The sequence below is a fragment of the Pseudophryne corroboree genome, chromosome 2, assembly GCF_028390025.1.
Source record: "Pseudophryne corroboree isolate aPseCor3 chromosome 2, aPseCor3.hap2, whole genome shotgun sequence".
Lineage (NCBI taxonomy): Eukaryota > Metazoa > Chordata > Amphibia > Anura > Myobatrachidae > Pseudophryne > Pseudophryne corroboree.
Genome location: NC_086445.1, coordinates 156,345,482 through 156,358,268, shown reverse-complemented (window position 1 = coordinate 156,358,268; position 12,787 = coordinate 156,345,482).

Sequence of the window (12,787 nt, the reverse complement as noted above, 5' to 3'; positions counted from 1 at the left end):
TGGGCCTGTGTAGTCTGAATATTTACACTTACAAATCACATGCTTCACTTTGTTATGCAGCCTAATGACACACTGTTTTTTTGTGTGTAAGTTACATTCTCAAAATTACTAATTGTTCTAGTCAAACCTGTTTGCACTTATTTAGTAAGGGCAGCTTTCAGGGAGTGTGGGAATGCTATGATATGTTGGCCTTCTGAAGATGTGGATATGCAGTGTGATGATGCAGGACCAACCCCCTAAAAATAAAATACAAATAAAACAACAAATGGGAATGAATGCCAACATGGTGTAACATTGACGAAGATGGTAGTTATCTTTAACATGGGATGTCGGACATAGCAACCAATAAGATTATACTTTAAAAATTGGGATCCACTTCTACAATATAATAATCATATTTTTGCTTGATTGCTATGGGCAACGTTCCATCTTAAATATAACTCACATAGTAGTAAATTTAACACATGGTCTGGAACACTTTAAAATCTGATAAAAAGGCTGAGCAGGCTTGTGTGTTCTGCTAATGATTGTACCATAAAACAGCCAGGATGTAGTAACTTTGCCATTAAAGCAGGCCTGTCCAAACTGCGGCACTCCAACTGTTGAGAAACTACACATCCCAGCATGCCCTGACACAGCTTTGCCATTCCCTGACCACAAAACTGTGTAAAGGCATGCTGGTATATGTAGTTTCACAACAGCTGGAGTCCAGCAGTTTGGACATGCCAGCATTTAAGTGTGCTTTGCGCCTTGCTTGGATAATAAGTAATGTAATTAAGTTATTAATGTTTGTGTTGCATCTTAATTTCAGATGTTGCAGTTGGAGATCCAACAAGTTTTTCCGGGATTCTTTACACCATGCGCCTACACCTGCAAGGAATCATGAATTGTGTTGACCAATTGCAAAAATTTGCTTGATTTTGATTATTTGTTTAAAAAAAAAAAAAAATTATTAACCAAAAAAAAAAAAAAAAAGTTGATTAAAGTTAACCGGGTGTTGTGTTTATTAATGCAAAAAAGGATCAGCAGATTGGCAGGCAGAATTTGTTTGCAAAAAACATTACACACATCTAACGTTACATTTTTACCCAAAAAAACAGGAGATTATTGTGTTAAGAAACATGTAAAAACCTTCATTCACAAACAACACCTTTTAAAAAAAAAAAAAGTGAAAAAAAAAAAAAAACTATTTTACACTTTTACATGTTGATGGGCAATTATGGCAACAAAGTGTTAATCTGGTTTTTTTTTCAGACTTAATTGTTTAGGAACATTATCAATCATTACACTAATTGGGTTCGTAATTGAAAAGGGCTTGTGGACTTTAAAAGGAAAGGTGTAATTTCACTTAATAGCCAAAAAAAACATTTTTGTGCGTTTTACCTTAAAAGTGTGCACTTTTACGGTAAAATGTGTCAATCTACTCAAACTTAGTATTTTTACGATTAAGTATGTGTTATTGCAATGGTTTCGCAATGCTGCGATGGTTTCGCATTACTGCGATGTCATTTGGCGTACGCCCACTTTGTGTAATACTGCGTGCGAATTTGCAAAAATACGTTGAGGGCGGAGGTTCGCAAATTTACTACATTAACGCTACTTTGCGAATATGTTGTGCGACCGAAAAACTTAGCGATCAACTCGGAATGAGGGCCATAGTTTTTCAACAGATTACCAATCAGTTTCACAGTGGCTCTTTAACATCAATGTAAAATTATCACGTATGACAAAATTAATTTCTTGCATATAAAATTATTTGGTTATTGCACTTTTGCATATGACTTATCCAGTAGTCTATATTGTACAAAACACTGTATATCGGCCCTCATTCCGACCCGATCGCACGCTGCACTTCTCCGCAGCGGTGCGATTGGGTCTGGAAAGCGCATGCGCGTCATGCACATTGCGCACCTGCGTTGTTGCCCGGTGACATGCCGGGCAACGACGCAGACAGCGAAGAAAGCGGTCGCATCGGTGACCGCAAGAAGATTGACAGCAGGAAGGCGTTCCGGGGCATCAACTGACTGTTTGAAGCTGTTTTCGGGGAGTGGTAAGAAAAACGCAGGCGTGTCCAGGCGAACGGAGGGCGGATGTCTGACGTCAAAGCCGTGACCATCATCGCTGGACCCGTCGCACAGGGTAAGTATGTCCAGGGCTGGTCTTGTTTTGTGTGAAACTTTTTTAGCATAGCAGGGCTGCACAAGCGATCGCAGCCCTGCTATGCTAAAATACACTCCCCCATAGGCGGAGATTAGTTGATCGCACCAGCAGCAAAAAGTTGCTTGGTGCGATCAACTCGGAATGAGGGCCATTGTCTGCATTTAATGAGATCAGTGACTGGGCTTACCTTGTATACTTATACTTCACTTTTTCCCTTCTGTACCTAAAATACATAATGGGGCTCATGTACTGTATCTTTGAATGTATGTACTTCCACACAAAACTACTTGTGCTTGTGTCCGTATGCAGATTTGTAACTTACTGTACATTTAGGATTCCCTGTGCTTCTAGTGTTGGAAATGATGAGCTAATGTAAGTACAGTACAGTACAGCATGGCATTCTGACCAGGGCCGTCTTATCAGCAGTGTAGGTCCCTGGGCACAGCAATGCACTGGGCCCCCTACCCATCCTCTAGCGGTAGGGGTCGGGGGTACTTCAGCGGCAGCTTTGATGTCCCACGGGCGGTAGGGGGTGTATCTTCCACTCGGCATGTAGGACCTGGAGCAGTAATTTCTGCTAATTACTCCTTTACTGTGCAGATGGGGCTAAACTGTAGAAGAGGGCATTGGGCTGAATGAAGAAGCCCTAGTACCTGACTTCCAGGGAGGTAAGATGTGTTTAATACGTAGGGAAGGGGTGGATAGTGGAGTGGGCTTAATATTTATCAATTTCTGGTGGGAGGGCAGCTTGCTTGACTGCAGATATCTCAAGTTCCTGAAAATGTATTTCTTAGCTTTGAATGGGATAAAAAAAATTAGAGAGTCCCACCTTTCAGGTGGTTCTGGGGACTTGGGGATCAGAGCTCAGGAGCCAGAGCAATCCACCAATGAAATTCTAAAACTGCATATTAGGCATGTGCAGCTGGAGCAGTGACCAGCTGCTTGAAGGCCGATATCTCTGGTTCTTGGCATAGTGCAGACAAGCTGCCAGTGTCTACCAAAAGGGGAGAGTCACAGTTTTAGGATAATACTCTCAGAAAAACTCTAAGTCAGACAGAACCCGAGATATCTGGCTGGGAAGAGCAATTAACAGGCTTGGATGGGGACCACTGCTTTCAAGTCGGATATCTCCGGTTCCCCATGGCCGATTTTCAAAAATCTGGTACCCCTGGAAAGAGGGGACCCTCAGCTATCAGACTAGGGCCCTTATACTCCTGGGGCTCTTGGGCAAGAGCCCATTGAGCCCATACGACAAGATGGCCCTGATTCTGACCATGGCAGTTAGGATTTTAACCATTTGATTTAAAAAAAAGAAGGTAACAGTTGTTTGTATTCTCTTTTATTCAATTTGATTTGTACTTTTAATTTGTATTTGTGTATTTGTGTCTATGTCTAAATGTATTTTGCATGGTGCTTTTGCATTTATCAACAGCACTGTCCAAACTGTATTTTATATATAGTATACTGTATGACGCTTCACAGTACTGTGTAGTGTACAAATTGGTTATTTACTACAACCACTTTATGCCACATCACCTGGCATAAACCAAGCACACATGCTACTGTTTATTTGTGGTGTAACCTGGCTCACATACTGTTGCAGGGATGGGCGCATCTTTAGGTGCGTCTTGCTCAGTGCAGACACATCATTTTTATGCATGCTTTTTTATGTAAAATCCATCCAACTATAGGTTGGGTATGTTAGGTGCTAGGAATCTGTATCTGCAAGTAACTGTGTATGTGTTAGCTAGGTTAAGTGTTAGGTAACTGTGTCTGGTAAGCGTATGTGTACTGTACAGTATGTGTTAGGTAATTTGTGTCTGGCAAGTGTAGGTGTTTGTATTAGGTTAGGTAAGTGTGTCTGGCAAATGTAGGTGTATGTGTTAGGTAGATTAGGTGCTAAGTAAGTGTTTCTGGCAGGTGTATGGGTTAGGTAAGTGTATCTGGTAAGTAAAGGTGTATGTGTTAGGTATGCGCAGTGGTGCAAGTGTGTGGGTACGGCGTACCCGTAAGAATTTAGCCGTGGGTACACCCACACCGACGGGCCGCCGCTCCTCTTCCCTCCCTCCCTCTGCTGCTCCCCGCCGCACCCGCCGCAAGAATTTAGCCGTGGGTACGCCCACACCGTCCCGCCGTAAGAATTTAGCCGTGGGTACGCCCACACCGACGGGCCGACGCTCCTCTTCCCTCCCTCCCTCTGCTGCTCCCCGCCGCACCGCCGCTGATGTGAGGGGAGGAGAGCGCAGCCTGCGCCTCTCCTTCCCCTCAGTCTCCGGCGGGTGTCTCAGTTTAATTCAGCGCTGATCCGTGAGCCAATCAGAGCTCGCGGTGCGCTCTCCTCCCCTCACACAGACAGACGGCAGCGGCAGCGGTGAGCAGGGGAGGAGGGGGGGACACATGTATACCTGACACTGGGGGATATCTGGCACTGGGGGGGGCATGTTATACCTGGCACTGGGGGATATCTGGCACTGGGGGGGGGCATGTATACCTGGCACTGGGGGGGGGGCATGTATACCTGGCACTGGGGGATATCTGGCACTGGGGGGGGGCATGTATACCTGGCACTGGGGGATATCTGGCACTGGGGGGGCATGTATACCTGGCACTGGGGGATATCTGGCACTGGGGGCATATCTGGCACAGGGGGGCATATATACCTGGCACTGGGGGATATCTGGCACTGGGGGGGCATGTATACCTGGCACTGGGGGATATATGGCACTGGGGGGGCATTTATACCTGGCACTGGGGGATATCTGGCACTGGGGGGGCATGTATACCTGGCACTGGGAGCATATCTGGCACTGGGGGGGCATGTAAGCCTGGCACTGGGAGCATATCTGGCACTGGGGGGGACTTGTGTACCTGGCACTGGGGGATATCTGGCACTGGGGGCATATCTGGCACTGGAAGGACATGTGTATCTGGCACTGGGGGCATATCTGGCACTGGGGGGACATGTGTATCTGGCACTGGGGGGACATGTGTATCTGGCACTGTGGCCATATCTGGCACTGCGGAGACGTGTATCTGGCACTGGGGCATATCTGACACTGAGGGCACATCTGGCAATGGGGGCATACTTGTGTATCTGGCACTGGGGGCATATCTGGCACTGGAGGCATACTTGTGTATCTGGCACTGGGGGCATTTCTGTATCTGGCACTGGGGGCATATCTGGCACTGTAGGGGCATTTCTGTATCTGGCACTGGGGGGCAATGTATATCTGACACAGTGGGGGCATTTGTGTATCTGGCACTGTGGGGCAATGTGTATCTGACACTGTGAGGCAATGTATATCTGGCACTCTGGGGGCATTTCTGTATCTGGCACTGTGGGGCAATGTGTATCTGGCACTGTGAGGCAATGTGTATCTGGCACTCTGGGGACATTTGTGTATCTGGCACTCTGGGGGCATTTGTGTATCTGGCACAGTGAGGCAATGTGTATCTGGCACTGTGGGGCAATGTATATCTGTCACTGTGGGGCAATGTATATCTGGCACTGTGGGGCAACGTGTATCTGGCACTATTGGGGTCATACGTGTATCTGCCCCTCCCCCCATATGTGTATCACGCCCCTATTTTCATTGGCCACGCCCCATGTGACATTTGGTCACACCCATTTTTTTTGCAGTACCCGTAAGACATTTTTTCTACTTGCACCACTGGGTATGCTAGGATTTAAGCAAGTGCAGGTGTATATGTTAGGTAGGTTAGATATTAGGTAAATATGTACTATAATTGTAGGTGTATGCAGAGGTGTAGCTAGATGCCATGGTGCCCGAAGCAAGGGTATGTTTTGGCGGCCCCCTCCCCTGTACTGAATTGGGGGCCTGGCCAACTTGTGGTGGCATGTTATATATGAAAATAAAAAATACTTCAAAATCCTCAGTTGGTGACAGGGCCACTTCTAGACGATGTGGAAAAGTTTCCTTTGGGTGCTCCCATGCTTAAAATATGGATAGTGCGTGCCTAAGGTAGGCAAGGAAAATATAGGAGTGTGGATTCATGGGAAGGGGCGGGCCACATAATAGTACCAATTCACATTATACAGCACAGTAGTGTCTGTTACTCACATTACACCAACAGTAGTACCCCTTATACATTTCACGCCACACAGTAGAGCTGCTTTCACACATTACGTCACACAGTAGAGCCGCTTATACACGTTACGCCACAGTACAGCTGCTTATACATGTTACAACATAGTAGAGCCACTTATACACGTTATGCCACAGTAGAGCCACTTATACAAGTTACGCCACTCAGTAGAATCGCTTCTACACGTTACATCGCAGCAGAGCCACTTATACATGTTACCCCACAGTAGAGACAATTATACACATTACACCAAAGTAGAGCCGCTTATACACGTTACACCACAGTACAGCTGCTTATACATGTTACAACATAGTAGAGCCACTTATACACGTTATGCCACAGTAGAGCCACTTATACAAGTTACGCCACTCAGTAGAATCGCTTCTACACGTTACACCACAGCAGAGCCACTTATATATGTTACGCCACAGTAGAGCCAATTATACACATTACACCGCAGTAGAGCTGCTTACACAAGTTATGCCACTGTAGAGCCGTTTATACAGGTTACACTACAGTAGAGTCCCTTATATCATGTTACACCATGGTAGAGACCCTTATACATGCCATGGTAGAGCCCCTTACACACATTACACCAAAATAGAGCTGCCATGGAAGTAGCTGTAATTAACTATTTATTTGTTTAATTCAAGTAAATTACATTTTTTAGGTATGCCCCGACAGACCTGACCGCACAAACCCCCAATCCCTTAGCGAAAATAGTGCCCCAAATGTGACCTCCCACAGACCTGATAATCCCTCCAGTCGCTCAATGAACATAATGCACCAAAACTGCACCCCCCCCACACTTGATATTCCCCTAATTCCTCAATGAAAATAATAAGATGAGGCAAAGAGAGATTATGTAGCAACTGGGGCAGAGAGAGGTGCTGTAGCAACTCGGCTAGACAAAGAGAGGTGCTGCCACAGTGGAGGCAGAGAGTGGTGCTGCAGGACAGAAGTAACCAGAAGTAACAGTGAGCCATATAAAGAGGACAGGCAGAGCTCCATCTTGCCCAGCTTTCAGTATCTCCTGCTGTTGCCTCTGGCCTGCCCTGTTCCTTACCCAGTCTTAGAGTCCGAGTTAGTGTGCCCCCTCTCTGATCCTCCTACTCCTTCTCTTTGGCTGCTTATACAGCAGTTTGCAGCCCAGCAGGGAAAGGGGGAGGTGGTGCGCCTTCTATCTTTTCTGGCGCCTGGAGCTCGTACCCCATCTGACCCACCCTCGCAACACTCCTAGGTGTATGTGTTAGGTATGTTAAGTGTTATGTAAATGTGTCTGGCAAGTGTTGGTGTATGTGTTAGGTAGGTTAGGTGTTAAGTAATTGTGTCTGGCAAGTGCAGAAGTATGTGTTAGGTTGGTTAGTTGTTAGGTAAGTGTGTCTAGCAATTGCAGGTGTAAGTGTTAGTTAGGTTAGGTGTTAGTTAAGTGTGTCTGAGAAATGCAGGTGTATGTGTAAGTTAGGTTTGGTGTTAGATAAGTGTGTCTGGCAAATGTAGGTGTATGTGTTAGGTACTGTAGGTTAGGTGCTAAGTAAGTGTGTCTGCCAAGTGCAGGTGTATGGGTTAGATGGGTTAGGTGTTAGGTAAGTGTGTCTGGCAAGTGTAGGTGTATGTGTTAGGTGTTAGGTAAGTGTGTCTGGCAAGTGTAGGTGTATGTGTTAGGTGTTAGGTAAGTGTGTCTGGCAAGTGTAGGTGTATGTGTTAGGTGTTAGGTAAGTGTGTCTGGCAAGTGTAGGTGTATGTGTTAGGTACTGTAGGTTAGGTGCTAAATAAGTGTGTATGGCAAGTGCCGGTGTATGTGTTAGATGGGTTAGGTGTTAGGTAAGTGTGTCTGGCAAGTGTAGGTATATGTGTTAGGTACTGTAGGTTAGATGCTAAATAAGTGTGTCTGGCAAGTGCAGGTGTATGGGTTAGATGGGTTAGGTGTTAGGTAAGTGTGTCTGGCAAGTGTAGGTGTATGTGTTAGGTACTGTAGGTTAGGTGCTAAGTAAGTGTGTATGGCAAGTGCAGGTGTATGTGTTAGATGGGTCAGGTGTTAGGTAAGTGTGTCTGGCAAATGTAGGTGTATGTGTTAGGTGTTAGGTAAGTGTGTCTGGCAAGTGTAGGTGTATGTGTTAGGTACTGTAGGTTAGATGCTAAATAAGTGTGTCTGGCAAGTGCAGGTGTATGTATTAGATGGGTTAGGTGTTAGGTAAGAGTGTCTGGCAAGTGTAGGTGTATGTGTTAGGTACTGTAGGTTAGGTGCTAAGTAAGTGTGTATGGCAAGTGCAGGTGTATGTGTTAGATGGGTTAGGTGTTTGGTAAGTGTGTCTGGCAAGTGTAGGTGTATGTGTTAGGTACTGTAGGTTAGGTGCTAAGTAAGTGTGTATGGCAAGTGCTGGTGTATGTATTAGATGGGTTAGGTGTTAGGTAAGTGTGTCTGGCAAGTGTAGGTGTATGTGTTAGGTACTGTAGGTTAGGTGCTAAGTAAGTGTGTATGGCAAGTGCAGGTGTATGTGTTAGATGGGTTAGGTGTTAGGTAAGTGTGTCTGGCAAGTGTAGGTGTATGTGTTAGGTGTTAGGTAAGTGTGTCTGGCAAGTGTAGGTGTATGTGTTAGGTACTGTAGGTTAGATGCTAAATAAGTGTGTCTGGCAAGTGCAGGTGTATGTATTAGATGGGTTAGGTGTTAGGTAAGTGTGTCTGGCAAGTGTAGGTGTATGTGTTAGGTACTGTAGGTTAGGTGCTAAGTAAGTGTGTATGGCAAGTGCAGGTGTATGTGTTAGATGGGTTAGGTGTTAGGTAAGTGTGTCTGGCAAGTGTAGGTGTATGTGTTAGGTACTGTAGGTTAGGTGCTAAGTAAGTGTGTATGGCAAGTGCCGGTGTATGTGTTAGATGGGTTAGGTGTTAGGTAAATGTGTCTGGCAAGTGTAGGTATATGTGTTAGGTACTGTAGGTTAGATGCTAAATAAGTGTGTCTGGCAAGTGCAGGTGTATGTATTAGATGTGTTAGGTGTTAGGTAAGTGTGTCTGGCAAGTGTAGGTGTATGTGTTAGGTACTGTAGGTTAGGTGCTAAGTAAGTGTGTATGGCAAGTGCAGGTGTATGTGTTAGATGGGTTAGGTGTTAGGTAAGTGTGTCTGGCAAATGTAGGTGTATGTGTTAGGTGTTAGGTAAGTGTGTCTGGCAAGTGTAGGTGTATGTGTTAGGTACTGTAGGTTAGATGCTAAATAAGTGTGTCTGGCAAGTGCAGGTGTATGTATTAGATGGGTTAGGTGTTAGGTAAGTGTGTCTGGCAAGTGTAGGTGTATGTGTTAGGTACTGTAGGTTCGGTGCTAAGTAAGTGTGTATGGCAAGTGCAGGTGTATGTGTTAGATGGGTTAGGTGTTAGGTAAGTGTGTCTGGCAAGTGTAGGTGTATGTGTTAGGTACTGTAGGTTAGGTGCTAAGTAAGTGTCTGGCAAGTGGAGGTGTATGGGTTAAATGGGTTAGGTGTTAGGTAAGTGCGTCTGGCAAGTGTAGGTGTATGTGTTAGGTGTTAGGTAAGTGTGTCTGGCAAATGTAGTTGTATGTGTTAGGTACTGTAGGTTAGGTGCTAAGTAAGTGTGTATGGCAAGTGCAGGTCTATGTGTTAGATGGGTTAGGTTTTGGTAAGTGTGTCTGGCAAGTGTAGGTGTATGTGTTAGGTACTGTAGGTTAGGTGCTAAGTAAATGTGTCTGGCAAGTACAGGTGTATGTGTTAGATGGGTTAGGTGTTAGGTAAGTGTGTCTGGCAAATGTAGGTGTATGTGTTAGGTGTTAGGTAAGTGTGTCTGGCAAGTGTAGGTGTATGTGTTAGGTACTGTAGGTTAGGTGCTAAGTAAATGTGTCTGGCAAGTGCAGGTGTATGTGTTAGATGGGTTAGGTGTTAGGTAAGTGTGTCTGACAAATGCAGGTGTATGTGTTAGTTAGGTTTGGTGTTAGATAAGTGTGTCTGGCAAATGTAGGTGTATGTGTTAGGTACTGTAGGTTAGGTGCTAAGTAAGTGTGTCTGGCAAGTGTAGGTGTATGTGTTAGGTACTGTAGGTTAGGTGCTAAGTAAGTGTGTCTGGCAAGCGTAGGTGTATGTGTTTGGTACTGTAGGTTAGGTGCTAAGTAAGTGTGTATGGCAAGTGCAGGTGTATGTGTTAGATGGGTTAGGTGTTAGGTAAGTGTGTCTGGCAAGTGTAGGTGTATGTGTTAGGTACTGTAGGTTAGGTGCTAAATAAGTGTGTCTGGCAAGTGCAGGTGTATGTATTAGTTGGGTTAGGTGTTAGGTAAGTGTGTCTGACAAATGCAGGTGTATGTGTTAGTTAGGTTTGGTGTTAGATAAGTGTGTCTGGCAAATGTAGGTGTATGTGTTAGGTATTGTAGGTTAGGTGCTAAGTAAGTGTGTCTGGCAAGTACAGGTGTATGGGTTAGATGGGTTAGGTGTTAGGTAAGTGTGTCTGGCAAGTGTAGGTGTATGTGTTAGGTGTTAGGTAAGTGTGTCTGGCAAGTGTAGGTGTATGTGTTAGGTACTGTAGGTTAGGTGCTAAGTAAATGTGTCTGGCAAGTATGTATTAGATGGGTTAGGTGTTAGGTAAGTGTGTCTGACAAATGCAGGTGTATGTGTTAGTTAGGTTTGGTGTTAGATAAGTGTGTCTGGCAAATGTAGGTGTATGTGTTAGGTATTGTAGGTTAGGTGCTAAGTAAGTGTGTCTGGAAAGTACAGGTGTATGGGTTAGATGGGTTAGGTGTTAGGTAAGTGTGTCTGGCAAGTGTAGGTGTATGTGTTAGGTGTTAGGTAAGTGTGTCTGGCAAGTGTAGGTGTATGTGTTAGGTACTGTAGGTTAGGTGCTAAGTAAATGTGTCTGGCAAGTGCAGGTGTATGTGTTAGATGGGTTAGGTGTTAGGTAAGTGTGTCTGACAAATGCAGGTGTATGTGTTAGTTAGGTTTGGTGTTAGATAAGTGTGTCTGGCAAATGTAGGTGTATGTGTTAGGTACTGTAGGTTAGGTGCTAAGTAAGTGTGTCTGGCAAGTGGAGGTGTATGTGTTAGGTGTTAGGTAAGTGTGTCTGGCAAGCGTAGGTGTATGTGTTAGGTACTGTAGGTTAGGTGCTAAGTAAGTGTGTATGGCAAGTGCAGGTGTATGTGTTAGATGGGTTAGGTGTGTCTGACAAATGCAGGTGTATGTGTTAGTTGGGTTTGGTGTTAGATAAGTGTGTCTGGCAAATGTAGGTGTATGTGTTAGGTATTGTAGGTTAGGTGCTAAGTAAGTTTGTCTGGCAAGTACAGGTGTATGGGTTAGATGGGTTAGGTGTTAGGTAAGTGTGTCTGGCAAGTGTAGGTGTATGTGTTAGGTGTAGGGTAAGTGTGTCTGGCAAGTGTAGGTGTATGAGTTAGGTACTGTAGGTTAGGTGCTAAGTAAGTGTGTATGGCAAGTGCAGGTGTATGTGTTAGATGGGTTATGTGTTAGGTAAGAATGTCTGGCAAGTGTAGGTGTATGTGTTAGGTACTGTAGGTTAGGTGCTAAGTAAATGTGTCTGGCAAGTGCAGGTGTATGTGTTAGATGGGTTAGGTGTTAGGTAAGTGTGTCTGGCAAATGTAGGTGTATGTGTTAGGTAAGTGTGTCTGGCAAGTGTAGGTCTATGTGTTAGGTACTGTAGGTTATGTGCTACATAAGTTTGTCTGGCAAGTGCAGGTGTATGTGTTAGATGGGTTAGGTGTTAGGTAAGTGTGTCTGGCAAGTGTAGGTGTATGTGTTAGGTGTTAGGTAAGTGTGTCTGGCAAGTGTAGGTGTATGTGTTAGGTACTGTAGGTTAGGTGCTAAATAAGTGTGTCTGGCAAGTGCAGGTGTATGTATTAGATGGGTTAGGTGTTAGGTAAGTGTGTCTGGCAAGTGTAGGTATATGTGTTAGGTAGGTTAGGTGTTAGATAAGTGTGTCTGGCAAGTGGAGGTGTAGGTGTTAGGTAGGTTATGTGTTAGGTAAATGTGTCTGGCAAGTGCAGGTTAGGAAGGTGTGGGGGGAAATTTACAAAACACTGTTTTTCAAAGTTTACGTGTCTTTGACGGTTTCAGACACTGGATTTCAAGGGGTAAAAATATTAAACAGAAAACACACCCTTTTAAATCTAAACCACCAAAGAATTGATTATTAAATTTTCACCCAGGTATTAGTTAGCTGTGTTTTACGTGCTGATTTATATATTAGGAATTACTTCAGCTGGCGTAATCACAGAGCTCACTGTAGATTATGTACTTCTGCACAGCTTTCTCTGCCCCTAGGCAGAGAAAGCTGTGAGGGAAGCCGGCAGTGTGCTCAGCTCTGTGTGTCCCATGGAGACACAAGCTGATCATTGTAAAAAAAATTAGAGATGTGTGGCGGGCACTTTTCATGTTTTGTGTTTTGGTTTTGGTTCTAATTCCCTGCTCGTGTTTTGGTTTTGGGTTGGTTTTGCCAAAACCACCCTTTCGTGTTTTTGTTTTGGACCTGGATTATTTTTTAAAAGAACATAAAAACAGCTAAAATCACAGAATTTGG